The 13,207-nt window shown below is 41.3% G+C and overlaps 1 protein-coding gene across 15 annotated transcripts in view; it reads right to left on the bottom strand.

Moving 5' to 3' along the window:
- Positions 1-13,207, bottom strand: part of PALM2AKAP2 (PALM2 and AKAP2 fusion) — a 280,598-nt gene that overhangs the window by 162,798 nt on the left and 104,593 nt on the right. The gene's annotated exons all lie outside the window — the stretch shown is intronic.

The following is a 13,207-nucleotide window of genomic DNA, read 5'->3' as shown; positions in this document are numbered from 1 at the left end:
TCAAATGTCATCAGAAACAATTTTGTCTTTTATTATTCACAACTGATTTCCTAATACGTGGAGGGCCCATGAATTATTTGTGAAACAAACATTTATTTACACTTCTGCAAAAGCATATACAGATTAACTAAAAATATACTTCAGTATCACTTCATTCCAATTCTATAACATCTCTGATTTTTTCTTTCATTTTAGAAATCACAGTGCAGGATGTAACTATGAATATGTAGTAAGTAACAAATGTATTCTAATGTTTCTATACTTCAGACAATAAAACTGGAAATAGTTTTAGAAAGATGGCAGTCAACCAGTTGTGATAGAAGCTTCTCTTGAACCCATACATTTCCCACTCTCCTTTGGGATAGTTATCTGTGCTTTCTACTGTTACTGCGTGACACTGGGGTCCCCAGAGACTTTGGCTAATAAAATACATAGACTGTTTAGAAAATAAATTTACTCTACTAGGCAGTAAACACTCAGCACTCTCATTTGTCTTGTCAAGACCTAATGGCTGAGATCTCACACCTTAAGATGAGTTGATTTATGATTTGGAACACACTTTTATAGAGCTTAGATTCTCCATTACTTTAACTCAAACCTCCTTTAATTGACAGGATTTATGCAAATGCAGGAATATTCCCTCTTTCTCCCCATTCTCCTCCTTTTATGTGCACCACTGTGTTTGTTTTCTCACTTTTGAAAAAAAAGATCTGTAAAATAAGCCAAGATTAATACATTTGGACAGGGGCAGTTACCTAAAACTTCCTTTGTCTACCAAACAATCTGCAGCTGCTCATAGCTTGCTGAACCATATTTCCTTGAATGTGACCACTGCCTTTCTGTCACTTGTCAAATGAAGGATAAGGACACTGATCCACATGCTGGTGGTTCAATTTTAACATTTTTGCTCCTTTCCAGCCTTGATCAGCTCAGGACTCCACTAATGCTTGCTGAATCACAAGGCAGAGAGCAGGGACAAGGTGATGTAGGGAGGAGTTAAGGAGGAACTGCTTCTTTGACAGATCTGACAAGCTGAGTTTCTTATGAAATTCTTGTGTTCAAATATAGATGCAAGAGTCTAACTTTAGGCACCCACCTGGCAAATTTTTCCCCACTTTTTAATTGTATGATGATGAAAGATTTGTGGCCCTTACTGATAATGCTTTTCATTAGAGGGAGGGAAAAGTATTAGAGGCTTAAGTTGTTGCAGATGGAAAAAAACAGATTTTACTCTCCTAAAGTGTGTGAATACTTAATAGTCGCGGATTCATGGTGATTTGTTGAACTGCCATTGAAGGTAATACCCTCAATCACTAAGTTGAAAGGATTAATTGCAATAATTTTAAAATGAACTGTTGGAAAGTAATGCTTCAATCCATTTACTCTTTCCTCCAAAATAATACAAAACATAATAGATAAAAAAAAATAACTAAGTTTTTTGTTCTACTGCAATGGAACAGTTTGATCCAAGATGACTATTCCCCCTCATGATGTAATTCAGGAAGAAATTTTTCAAAATATCCTCTTCTATATTGACTTTTCTATCTCAATTTTAAAAAATGACTAGTGATGTGAAAAATTAATTTGTCACTCAGGTCAGGCATTTGCCACACTCTTGATAAATTAAAGAACTTAGAAATCCCCAGCTAGGCAACACTTTTTCCTTCTCTATCCCTTGGAATGATTTGTAGATTCACATACATTTGTAAAGGTACAAAAGACATCTGAAATATTCTGCTGTGCTGTCTGGTGAAAATATATTGTGTGGCTGGGTAAGTCAGGGTTTACTGGTATATTTCACTTCTTTCCCAGTGAGTCTCTAAGCATATTCAGGACTGATATTTTCAGGATGCATATATCTGTAAACTAGTACATTTTGCTTGCTATTTTATGTGGAAAGAAACTGAAAAATGGGAGTGTGTAGAAGTCAGCAATAATGAAATATAGGGAGAGGAAAGAAGCCTTTTTTTTTTTTTTTTTAAATGAACTGGACATTAGTTAGTAGTTTATGACAATGATAACTGAGTATATGAGGCAACTCGTTTGATGCATGGCTATAAGCAAGTAAATTCCCTGCCCTTTGGGGGTCATCACAAGTCACTTATGTTTCATATACCAGCTCAGATTGGAGAAGGTCATTAATTGTTTGGTCTTGCAGAGAAAGTTTGCTTCTAACAAATGCACATGTGCACTTGGACATGCACAGATAGCAACTGATTCGATCTATATTTCCTTACTTTCTGACTGCTTGCTCTTTTGGTTTTACACCTCCTGGTTCACTTCCTCAGTTGCTTTGTGCCAGCCAACCCTCACCATTAACATGAGCTGGGCAGATGAGATATTACATTACACTGTTTTGACAAGATATCTAGTTGTTCTGATTTTTGTTCTCAGTGTTTTTGTTTTTTTCTTCTGAATCCCTTCTTTACTTTCTTTTAGAAGTGATACTGACAACAATTTGCTGAAGATGATAAGGATGGAGACAGAGCCACCAGGATTTAGAAACATGGATGAAGTAGTTAGAGAACTTCTGTGTGACACTGAAGGATGCACAAAACTCATCGTATCGAGGCAGTTGCCTTTTCCTCACTGAAATCAGTATAGGTAGACTGAGAGTCACCCCAGGCTCTACATACAATGCAGAAAAATGGTAGGAAAAATGCAGATCATTCACTAGAATATACCTGTTACATAGCTCAGGGGTCATATACCAGACATCGATATCCACAGGAGGTTGCTTTTTACATTGCTGCTAAATTTATATCACTCTAATTTGTGCTCTCTCGGCCTAAGGGTTGAGGCACCTCTGCTGAGGCAGTGTAAATACTCAGATCAGAGTTTCTGCGTGAACTGTTGTGTATATTCTTTAGTAAACCACTTGGGTACCACAGGTCTCTCTGGAAAATTTGGATGTAGAACCCTCACCACTTATTTGGGCTGTCTTTTTACTTATGGTTCAGCAATGCAAAAATTTAAATCATGCAAATTGAAGGTTCTTTTGCATGAGTTAGTTTGTTTCACATAATCAGAATTGCTCAATGGTAAAGAGAAGTGCCTGATTTTTTGATAGCAACACACAAAAGAGTCATGTAAATTTGGTCTGAAAAATAAATGCACTAGCATCTGTTTTGAGCAACATGTATAATCTCTTAAACAGTAATAAGTTCATTCAGAGTGCACATGTACACATACATATATATACAAAGGCCTTACATTATTTCTGTGTCAACCCGTTAAATATCAAAGAATGTCCTTTTCTTCTAGCCCAGTTTGAAAAGTCATTTGACACCTGGCAAGGAAACCCTGTAATTCCCTTCTTCCTCAGCAGACTTCTTAGCAGATTTTGGGCTGGCCTTTGAAAGATAGTCAGTTATATAAACAACTACAATATCTGAAGTGTTTTAGGGAAGAAAAGTAAGAGAGAAAATGCAGATTCAGATAAGGCAGAAGATAAAGCAGACTGTTACTATTTCTGCTTCACTGGCCCAGGCAACTACTTGATCATTGAGATTTGCTAAACTGTTTCTATAAGAAGAAAACAGGCTCAGAGGATCTTGGGTTGCTGTGGCATGGACAAGGGTTTTGTTTCTGTGATTGTATTAAAGTCCTATTTTCCTAAATACCACAAAAACAGATGGGAAATTTTGTCACTCAGAAAGCCAAACCTGCCTTGCTGCTTGTCTGTCCTGCAGCTTTCTCTAATGGATGGCTGCTATAAGCATCCAAGAGTGTAAGAGGATTTTCAGGGTAGGCTGTTTGTATAAGCTAGGAGCCGAGTGACTTTCCATCTCATACTAACAGTGCTGCCCTGCTTTGAAGAGGAAGGAACCATACACAGCTAAAAGGATGCTGTATTTTGGACAGCATTTTGTTGTCATTTGGGTGACCCAGATTCCTCAGTTAGTAAGAATACAGGCTTCTAGGATAATAACAGCTGGAAATGACTTTGGGATGTCTCTAGCCCAACCTCCTGTTCACAACAGAGCCAGCTGTGATCAGGCCAGTGATCATGGCTTCTTCCAGTTGGGTCTTGAAACTCCTGAATGATGGGGGGAAAATATATTATAAAGCTACTTACAGGCCTTTTCTTTTAGACCCTGTTGCTGCCAAGACCTACAAAATTCAGGCCAGAACCTTACAGTACTGCAGGGGAAGGAGATGTACCAGACCTGATAAAGGAAGCCTGCTCTGTGGTTTTGGTGGGATTTTGACCTAACTGGGCACTATATGAGTGCGGACAAGGCAGACAGTGAAGCTTCTGAGAAGACCAGAGGCAGAAACAGCACATGAATTCTCCTGAAGAGATGCAGGGATATGGACCACAGGAGCTGTTAGGTAGGACAGAATACTGTGTTTTAGGTGATAATAAGGGGAGTTAAGCAGGGAGATCTAAGAGGTGAAGAGGCAGAAAGCAAGGTTTGGAACTGTGGTATGTGTACATGTGCATTTACATTTAGCACTCGGTACCCCAGCAAATATTGTACTTGGATACAGGATTCTGCTTTGTGCTCTGAAGGTGCTGAATGTACTTTCTCAGGTGAAGGATTTCCTCTGTTTCTTCTGTTTCCCCCACTGAGATGCTGAAATCCACAAACTTGGCCTATCATTTTCCTCTTCACTTAAAAGGAGAGGCTGTTTTGGCCCAAGATGCCTTTCCTCATCCCTAGGAGAGACCCTGAGTAGGGTCCTGCAGGGCATTCACAGAGTGAATGCAGATGCTGAAGTACAGTCACACTGGTTTGAACACACAAATCCTAAGTCAGCAGAACTACGTCTGAAGAAAACAGCCTTCTCTATCCAGCTAATTAACTCTAGCAGACTTCTAGAGATAACTACATTTGGCTTAGCAGTGTTTTGTTTTTCAGGGTAGGAAGGTAACATCATTATAAACAGGGAGAACAGCTGCACGTTTACGGATCAGTTTCTTTAACCCGTGTGAATTGTGCATATGGGGTTGTACCTGAGAAATAATGCAATTTCTGCAGTGAAAACAGAAATGTAATAAAAAATATGTCTGCAGCATACACACTGGCATGTCAGTGGGAAAAAAGAACATTCTTCAGGACTAACAAGGGAAGTATATGAGTATTCAGAACTGAAGAGAAAAACAGGAAAGACCTAATCACAGTAAACACTTGAAGGGGAAAGGTGACGGATGCATACGTGGAGTGGGGGATGGTTCAGCTTTAACTGATTGTTTTGCTACTGCTTGACTGATACTATAAATCAAATTGATATAAAGCCCACAAATAAGACAGTAATCAGTATCAGGTCTCTCAGAGCTGAGCATCGTGAGGTGTTACAGGTGCTATTAAAATGGCAGAGTTACAAGTAGTACATTGCAACAAACCCCTGATATTTACTGAATAGAGAATTAAACACCAAGTTTATGGATAACAGTGCTTCATGGAAGAAACTGATCTCTACACTCTCTCTGTACGTTTTGAACAGACTGTTGTTTACAGAGTACAGTTGAAATTCAAGAGCTGCAAACTTAATTAATATCTTTGAAAAGGCAAAACCTCCATGACTTGAAAAACTGGGAATCCCTCATTGCCATCCAGTGCTTGGATATGAGATTCAGGCATGATTCAGGCATGAGATTCAGGCTCTGGTAGTCCACATCAATTTTTCTGGACACATGAGAAGAGAAACCCTCCACACAGAAAAAGCTGCATCCCACTACTGTCTGAGGAACTTGAGAAGTAGAACTCCACAATTCACTTTGCTATCTGAAGTAAATGTGTATACAGACATACACAGAAAGAGCAGGATAATGATATTCTGCATCTGCTTGGTGTAGGATGAGGTTAATTCATGCTAGACAAACCAAGGTGACCAAGTCAAGAATTGGCCACAGGACTTCTTGAGCTAAGCAGGATGAGGTGGAAAACACAACAACCATTACTTTGATTTAACTACTACAGTGTTGCCTGCTCTGGATGTAGAAGACCTAATATAATGTAAATTTTTGGCCTGGAATTGAAGAAGTTAAACAATGGAGCCCTATCCTTGCCAAATCAACAATGTTTGCATATTAAGTTTTGCCTATCAGGTTTGCCTGATAAAGCATTAAATCTCTCAAATATGGGAGCCTTCAGCACTCTGTTGTGACTCTTCCTCTAACTGAAACTACTTTTTCATGAGCTGTGTTTTCTCTTCTTAAAATATTACCTCAGCCTAGATATTTCCTTATATCACTGTAACACAAAATTTTTGCCCTCATGGCACTTATAGCCCACATTTGTTTTTGGACTTTTACTTGTGTAAATCTTTCTAAGCACAGTTCTTCCAGTATTCTTCAAATGGGAGATGTCTCCAGCCTGGGTGAGACTGCAACCTTAAAAGCTTCCAACTGGCTCAGGAGATGGCAGACCACTGCCTGGAAATCAGTGAATCACTATGCCTTGGATGCTTGCCCTTAGAGCAGAGGAGTACATGGCTAGACCTTCCTTTGGGAATGGAGGGGGAAAAAAGTTTAAAAAAAGATCTGTTCTGAACCCAGTCCAGTGGCCAGTGATCAAAGAGGTGAAAGAGCAGAGTCTACTTATTTTCTCTGTGTGCTTATAACACTGTTTGTATCAGGAAGCTCCTGTTTGTGATCCTTAACTGGCTCCAGACAGAACCTGGCAGATCTGACCAAGTCCCTGATCAGTCAAGTAAACACCCTGATACCTTAACCTGCCCTGGTAGCATTTAGCTCCTGATTCATCCAGCCTCTGGACCACTTGTATTTAAACAAATGGCAGAAATGTTCTGGTTTCTTGGCCCAGCCTGGTAAGATGAAAATGGTTATTTAGGCTCTTCCTGGTGAATCTAGGTTTTCTCTCTCTTCTTTATCATTACTTTCATTTTCTTCTTTCCTCCCAGATCCAGGCCTCCTGCCTCTGGAGCTTCACAGGCCAGTGTACAAAATATTAAGGCAAACGAAGTGAGAGCCACAACTGATATAAAATGCTTGGCCTGCATAGAACCAGACATGCAAATCTTTGTGTCTAGGCAGACAGGTTGTCACATCAGAAAACAGATAGGACTTACACTGCAAGTACAGAAGTTCATTCTGTGGTTCATTGTTTGGTACTCACTGGGATGGCAGAAGAAAGGCAAGGAAGATAAAACAGCCATTTGAGAGATGATACGTGCTGTACTTTGCAATTGAAAGGTGAAAGTACCATGACTCAGAAAAGACACTGAGTCCTGCAGAAACCTGCTTGGTTTCCCATGGCTTTAAGTAAAATTGGCAGGATGAGCACCAGGACAGATATCCTGGGATGTCCAAGAACACACAAGAGTGCAAGGGGCTATCACACCAGTGTGGGTTTTGATCATAAAATTTTTTTGTGTTGCAAGATGTGGTCTGGGTGAAGGAGGGTTGCAAGCACAATTTTCCCCAGCACAGAATCCCTGTACACAGCAGCACGCACCCAGAAACTTAAAAAGTGACACAGGTGTGGCCAGCCCTGTGAAAAACAGCTTGTTGGCTTGTAGCAGCTATGCACATGAAATTCATTTCGGTTTAGCAACAGATGCCAGCAGTTCAGCTGTACAGTCGATTGTGTTATTTATATCTTGGGAGAGATCCAAGAAATAGAGGGAGAGCAATTGGGGGATGATGGCTGAGTGCTCATTCTTCCATCATGCAGCAGTGCTAGCTGCTGCAGTTACCCAAGGTTAGTGCAGACGTACAACCAAAATGAATGCATGACCTTAATGCAGTACCCACACTACAAGCTGCCAAGGAAGGAGGATATTTTTCTGCAAATCTTATACATACTGGTATACTGGAGATACACACTGAGTTACCTAGAAGCATTTATAGGACAGGCAGGAGGCCTGGAAAATCTCCATCAGCTTTTTAAGTGAAGGGAAACTAAACAGAAAAACTAGACTTAGAGTATTTTCTCTGAAGAGATTCCAGCCTCCTATGTACAAACTGGGGATATGCCTTTTGTCTCTGATTTACAGTATCAGATGAGAAATGAGCTGCTAGGGCTCATGGGGTGCTCACAACAGAACACAAGCAAGACAAAGATGCCCTGCATAAAATTAACTGGGAGTGCTGGTCAACCTCCCATCAGAGCCCACCTGGTCAACAGCCACCTGAACATGAGCCAGTGGTGTGCCCAGAGAGCCAAGGCTGCTAATGGCATCCTGGCCTGTATCAAGAATAGCATGGCCAGCAGGCCCAGGGCAGTGGCTCTCCCCTTCTCGTTGACACTGATAAGGCCACACATCGAGTCTTGTGCTGAGTTTTGAGCCTCTCACTCCAAGAAAGGCATCCAGTTTCTGGAGCACGTCCAGAGAAGGGCAACAAAGCTGGGGAAGACTCTAGAAGGAGGCTCAGGGGAGATCTCACTGCTCTACACAACTACCTGAAGGGATGTTAGAGATCAGTTTTTCTTCCAGGTAGCAAGTTACAAGGCAAGAAATGTCCCCATATTGTGCCAGAGGATTAGGGAAAATATTGTCAAAATATTTTATTCTTAACATATTTTTATCCTTATTAGGAGAAATATTAGGGAGAACATTCTTCACCAAAAGGGCTGCCAAGCCTTGGAACAGGCTGACCACAGAAGTGCTGCATGCACTGCTCCTGCAAGAGTTCAAAAGACATGTAGCTATGGTGCTTAGGGACATTCTCCTGAAGAGGCTACAGCAGAAATGTCATAAAATTCTGCAAGCTCAGAGTGCAGGTAGTGCTGTATTGAAAAGCAAAACACATGGGAGACTGGTTTTAAAGGAAACATTGTTAGCTAGGACTGAAGATGGTATGTTGTCTTCTGTCTCGACCTCAGGTCCCTGCAACTTTTTCCTCAACTATCTGTCTTGTCTGCCTGTGAGACTTGGAGAGGTGCTCTCTGTGCTCCCATCTGTTCTTTGCAGGGAGCTCATGAGGGTCATGCACAGCAATTCTTGCAGAGAGTCATGCTTCTCAGTCACCCATGGGCTGCTGCAGTGAAGGGCAGGGGCAAAGAGCACAGTTCAAGAGTTGTGCCTGGCAGAACTCAAGAGCACACCTAGAGCAAAAGACAAACCTTTTCCTAGTACAGGCTCCTTCCCTTTCTCTCCCTTCCCCTCCTTTTCTTCCTTAAATTCCTGCAGAGGTTATTTCCACTCAAACTTCTGCTGAATCTTTTTTTTTGTGTTTAGACAGAGCACTACCTCCATCCAAAGTCAGTGGCAGTGTGTTTTCTGTTGCTGGGAATCAGGACTACACTCCTAGAAGAATTCCCATTGGGCTGTTTGGAATCCCTCCCTGCCCCCACCATGTTTAACATTTAACAGTACAGAAGCACATGCAAATGAGTCTTTCATATGGCAATGAAAAGATGTTGCAGTTATTAACTAGGAAAGCAGGATTGGCAAAAACAGCAATTATGGGCCATAGCTATCTATTTGCATCCTTGCTGTCATGTCCAGCAAATAATTTTGCCTCTATTCCCCTATCTTGATCCAATACATTCAGCCAAGCCTATAGAGTCCAATTATACTTCAGTCCATGTTTATCCCTAATAGATGCCTTAGCTGGTATTGTTAATTATACTCACTGTACATGTGAGATTTCCATGGTTTTGGTTTGACTTGACTCATATTTGCTACTAAGAACTGCATGGAACTTTGTAATAGACTTCTGGTGCAAACAAGGGATTATCAATTTGCTTCCTGTTGTGGTGGCTTAAAAGGGCTGTATCAAGGAAAATGGGGCTTATAAGCTTACTTGTTTGTGCAAAAAGCATTGCCCAGCATCTAGCATTCTGACCTGAGGTACACCATGTGATTAGCTGAATTTAGTCTGAGAACAGAAATGAAAATGAACCCCAGAAAATTCATAAAAACCCAATCAAAGTTTTATAATGGTGGGATTATTCTACTCTCCTGTGGCTTTTAAAGCATAACCACTATAAAAAGCTGCGACTGACGGGGATCCCATCTGCCTCCCTTCGACATTTTTGAACATACTTTTCCTGGCCTTTTGTGTTGTGCTTTTGTCATGAATGTCTAAACTTGTAAATGCCCTCAGCAGTCCTTGACAAAGGAACTAGATGGTATGTGCAGCTGACAGTCTGTATGCATCAGGCACTGAACTTTATTAGGTCCCTTTAAAAAATCCCCATATTACATGACCCTCAAAAATACACAGATCCATTCTCCTGCACTGCTTGCCAATAAGGACAGAAAAAGAGCAGCAGGAAGGGGAACACCCAGTAGGATACATAACTTGTTTTGTTTGTTTCTTGATACAAACAATTTCTTGGATCTGAGCTTTGCAAATCTGTCCTCTGCTGTCATTCACTTGCAGGAACTCACAGTTCATTTTTCCACAGTGAAGGCTGACGCAAGGCAAGGAACATGCCCCATGGGAACAGAGGGATTTCACACTGGGAGCAATGAGAGATGTATCAAGCTGCTGCCACCCTGAGTATGATGACTGCAGTGTCTTGATCCTGCTTCCTCCATCTGATCTACCTTAGTGCTTTTGTATAGTGTTTATTAGTTAGTGCTGGGCACCAAACATCCCCGTGTCCCAGAAAGCCACTGGAACAAACACAGCTTCACTGGTTTTGCCCTGGTGAGGTAGCTCCAAGGTTATCCAAGTGCTCCTGCTGAGGCAAATCAAGCCAATCAGGAAGCCCCCAGAAACTTGGGCCGTGTTCGGTTTGTTGTTTCCACCCTTAGACATTTCCTGCTATTGTTCTTGTCATTTTCTTTGAGTGTTCACTGGGCTGGTGGGTGGTGCTGCTGCTACTGGCAGGGGAGGCCTCTGGTCCTCTTGGGCACATGGAGAGCTCTGTGCCATTCCTTTCACACACTCCCAGCACTAATTTCTGGCATATAAGTTCAGGGAAGGTGGTCCTGTGGCAGTGACTACATCTCAATGTGCAAAGCACAGTTCCTTTTCCCACTGTCTGTTTTCAGTTGGGTAAGAATGAAATCACACCATATTAATAAATGAATTCCAGCTCAAGACGTTGCTTACTGCCCCTGGAGAAGGAGAAGGTGGGTGAGCAGGTGAAAGCAGCAAGTCCACAGCATCCTGGGATCAATGTAGAGAGCTGAGGAAATACTGACTGTATGCTAAACATGAATGGCTCTAGTTTTATCTCTGTTATGCAAAGCCTGGCTTTCACTTTCCAAGGGTACAGGATTTCATCTGCAATGATCTAACGCCACCACACCACTAGAGGACCAGAAGAGCTATAACTATCCAGGCCTTCCACACACAATGCCTGTATCTCATTTTTTAACTCTCTGAATTTCATTATTATTTTTTTTTATTTCAGACGCCTCTCACAAGTATCTACCAGCAGCATGAAGGACAAAAGACCTGGATGCTTCACTCCTTTAGGTGCTGTTTCAGTCTTAACTGGAAATCACAGCTTACCAGTAACTAGACCATCCCGGCTGCTCAGGCAATCATGAGCACATCTTTGGATTTCATGTACAGTCTAAAACAACTTTCTGTGCTGTGGACAGATTGTAAAATTAAGTTTGTTCTTGGACAGCATCTATAAATCTGTAGAGAGATCCCTGGAAGTGTAATGTTATTGCTTTACTATATTGGTGAATAGAGTCAACTACAGAGCTGTGTGAATGAAGAAATGAGTGGGCATAATTGCTTTGATATTACTTGAGGCTCCGTTTTCCAGCCCTTTGCTCCACATTTCCTAACCCAGATCAGCCAGATCTGAGCTGTTGCTATCTGAACTTTCACAGTGCTGGAACTCAAAATAAAAAAAACAGTAGATCATGTTTAATAATGTGACAATGCCTTTCTAGTCCGCCTTGCTGGCTCATGAAAACTTGGAATGAAATACAGTTTTAACAGTGGAATGCTGCAAAGTTTGCCTTGACTTTGTGCTGCATGTTTGTGGTAGGAGTCAGCTGATGACTTCCTGCCTGCGTGGGTCTCAGAGGGGTGAAATTCTTGACCCTGGACTTCCCAAGAGCTGCAGAGTTTCAGAATCAGGATAATGCAGACATTGGGATTGATTTGGTTCAGTGGCACTAAAAGCAGCCAGTAGAGTATCTGTAGAATGAGATGGGTTTTAAAAGGATTATAAATCTTTTTAAGAGAACTTCTAAAACTGTGCCAGAGTCTGTGTTTTGATGGCTGACCTCAAGCTGATCATAGCAGGGAGATGGCACAGGGCTGCCTTTCTAAGGATAAATATCAAAGAGGAGAACCTCTAAGCATCTAGCAGTGAGGTAACCCCCTACTTCCTAATAAATGACTTGGCAGCTGGTTCATTATCCTTTCTGCAGTGAGCTGAAGAAAGCCAAATATAGCCTGATGGGCTCCTGGTTGTGATCCCAGGGCTAGCTGGTCATGAAAAGCTAGTCCACTTCCTGTGGTTTCAGTGAATCCCAGGGTTATGATGAACCTCCCTCATACAGGTCTGCTTGACTGTGCAAACCATCTCTATACCTGGAATGATGGTATTGAGGGATTGGCTAGCAAGGGGAGATGGTCCATGTCACATCTCTGGAAATTTCTGCTATGTAACTTGAGAAAAAAGGCTAAAGTTTTGCAGAGATTTCCTAAAGTCTAAGTGGTTAATTTTTTCTGGTTTTGAGTCTTATGGTCTTCCTAATGCTCAGGGATCCTGGATGAGAGAAAACCTCTGCTGAGTTTTGGCAAAACCATGAATATTCTTGGTCTTATATGTACAATTGACCCCTTTGTCTCTTTTCTGTGCCTACTATGCTTTTTATGTTGGTATTTGAACAAGGCACTCAAAGTAAGTTCTTGTTAGAATGAGTAATAATAAACATGAGACCATTGCAAAAATCTGATTTACAACACTAACGGATCATTTTAATTTGCTTCGTTCTAAAACATGAGATCAAGGGCAAAGACTTCACAGATGTCCATACTATTTGGAAGGCTGGAGGCCATTTCTCAGTTTACTTCATATAAGCAAGTGTGCACACGTTAAGGACATGGGAAGTTAAGAAATTACTGGCCAGTTGCAGGTTGCAGGAGATATCTGTAGGTGCCATCTGAGATGTACAAAAACAGCTTAGAAGTAGTAAAGATGCGCTTGAAAATGGGAGGCAGGTACTTTTGAAAGCTTGTCTCCTGCGATATCCATGCCAATTGATGTATAGTTGTGAACACTTTTCCAGCTTTATTGCTTGAAGGTTCTGTTGGAAAGGATGGATAAATATAATTGCCTGGCAAAAGATTCACAATAGTACAGCCAGG

This window comes from Lonchura striata, chromosome Z (assembly GCF_050655825.1).
Source record: "Lonchura striata isolate lonStrDom1 chromosome Z, ASM5065582v1, whole genome shotgun sequence".
In the NCBI taxonomy this organism is placed as follows: Eukaryota; Metazoa; Chordata; class Aves; order Passeriformes; family Estrildidae; genus Lonchura; species Lonchura striata.
Note: the sequence above shows the minus strand (reverse complement) of the source record. Positions and strands in the feature narration are given on the sequence as shown.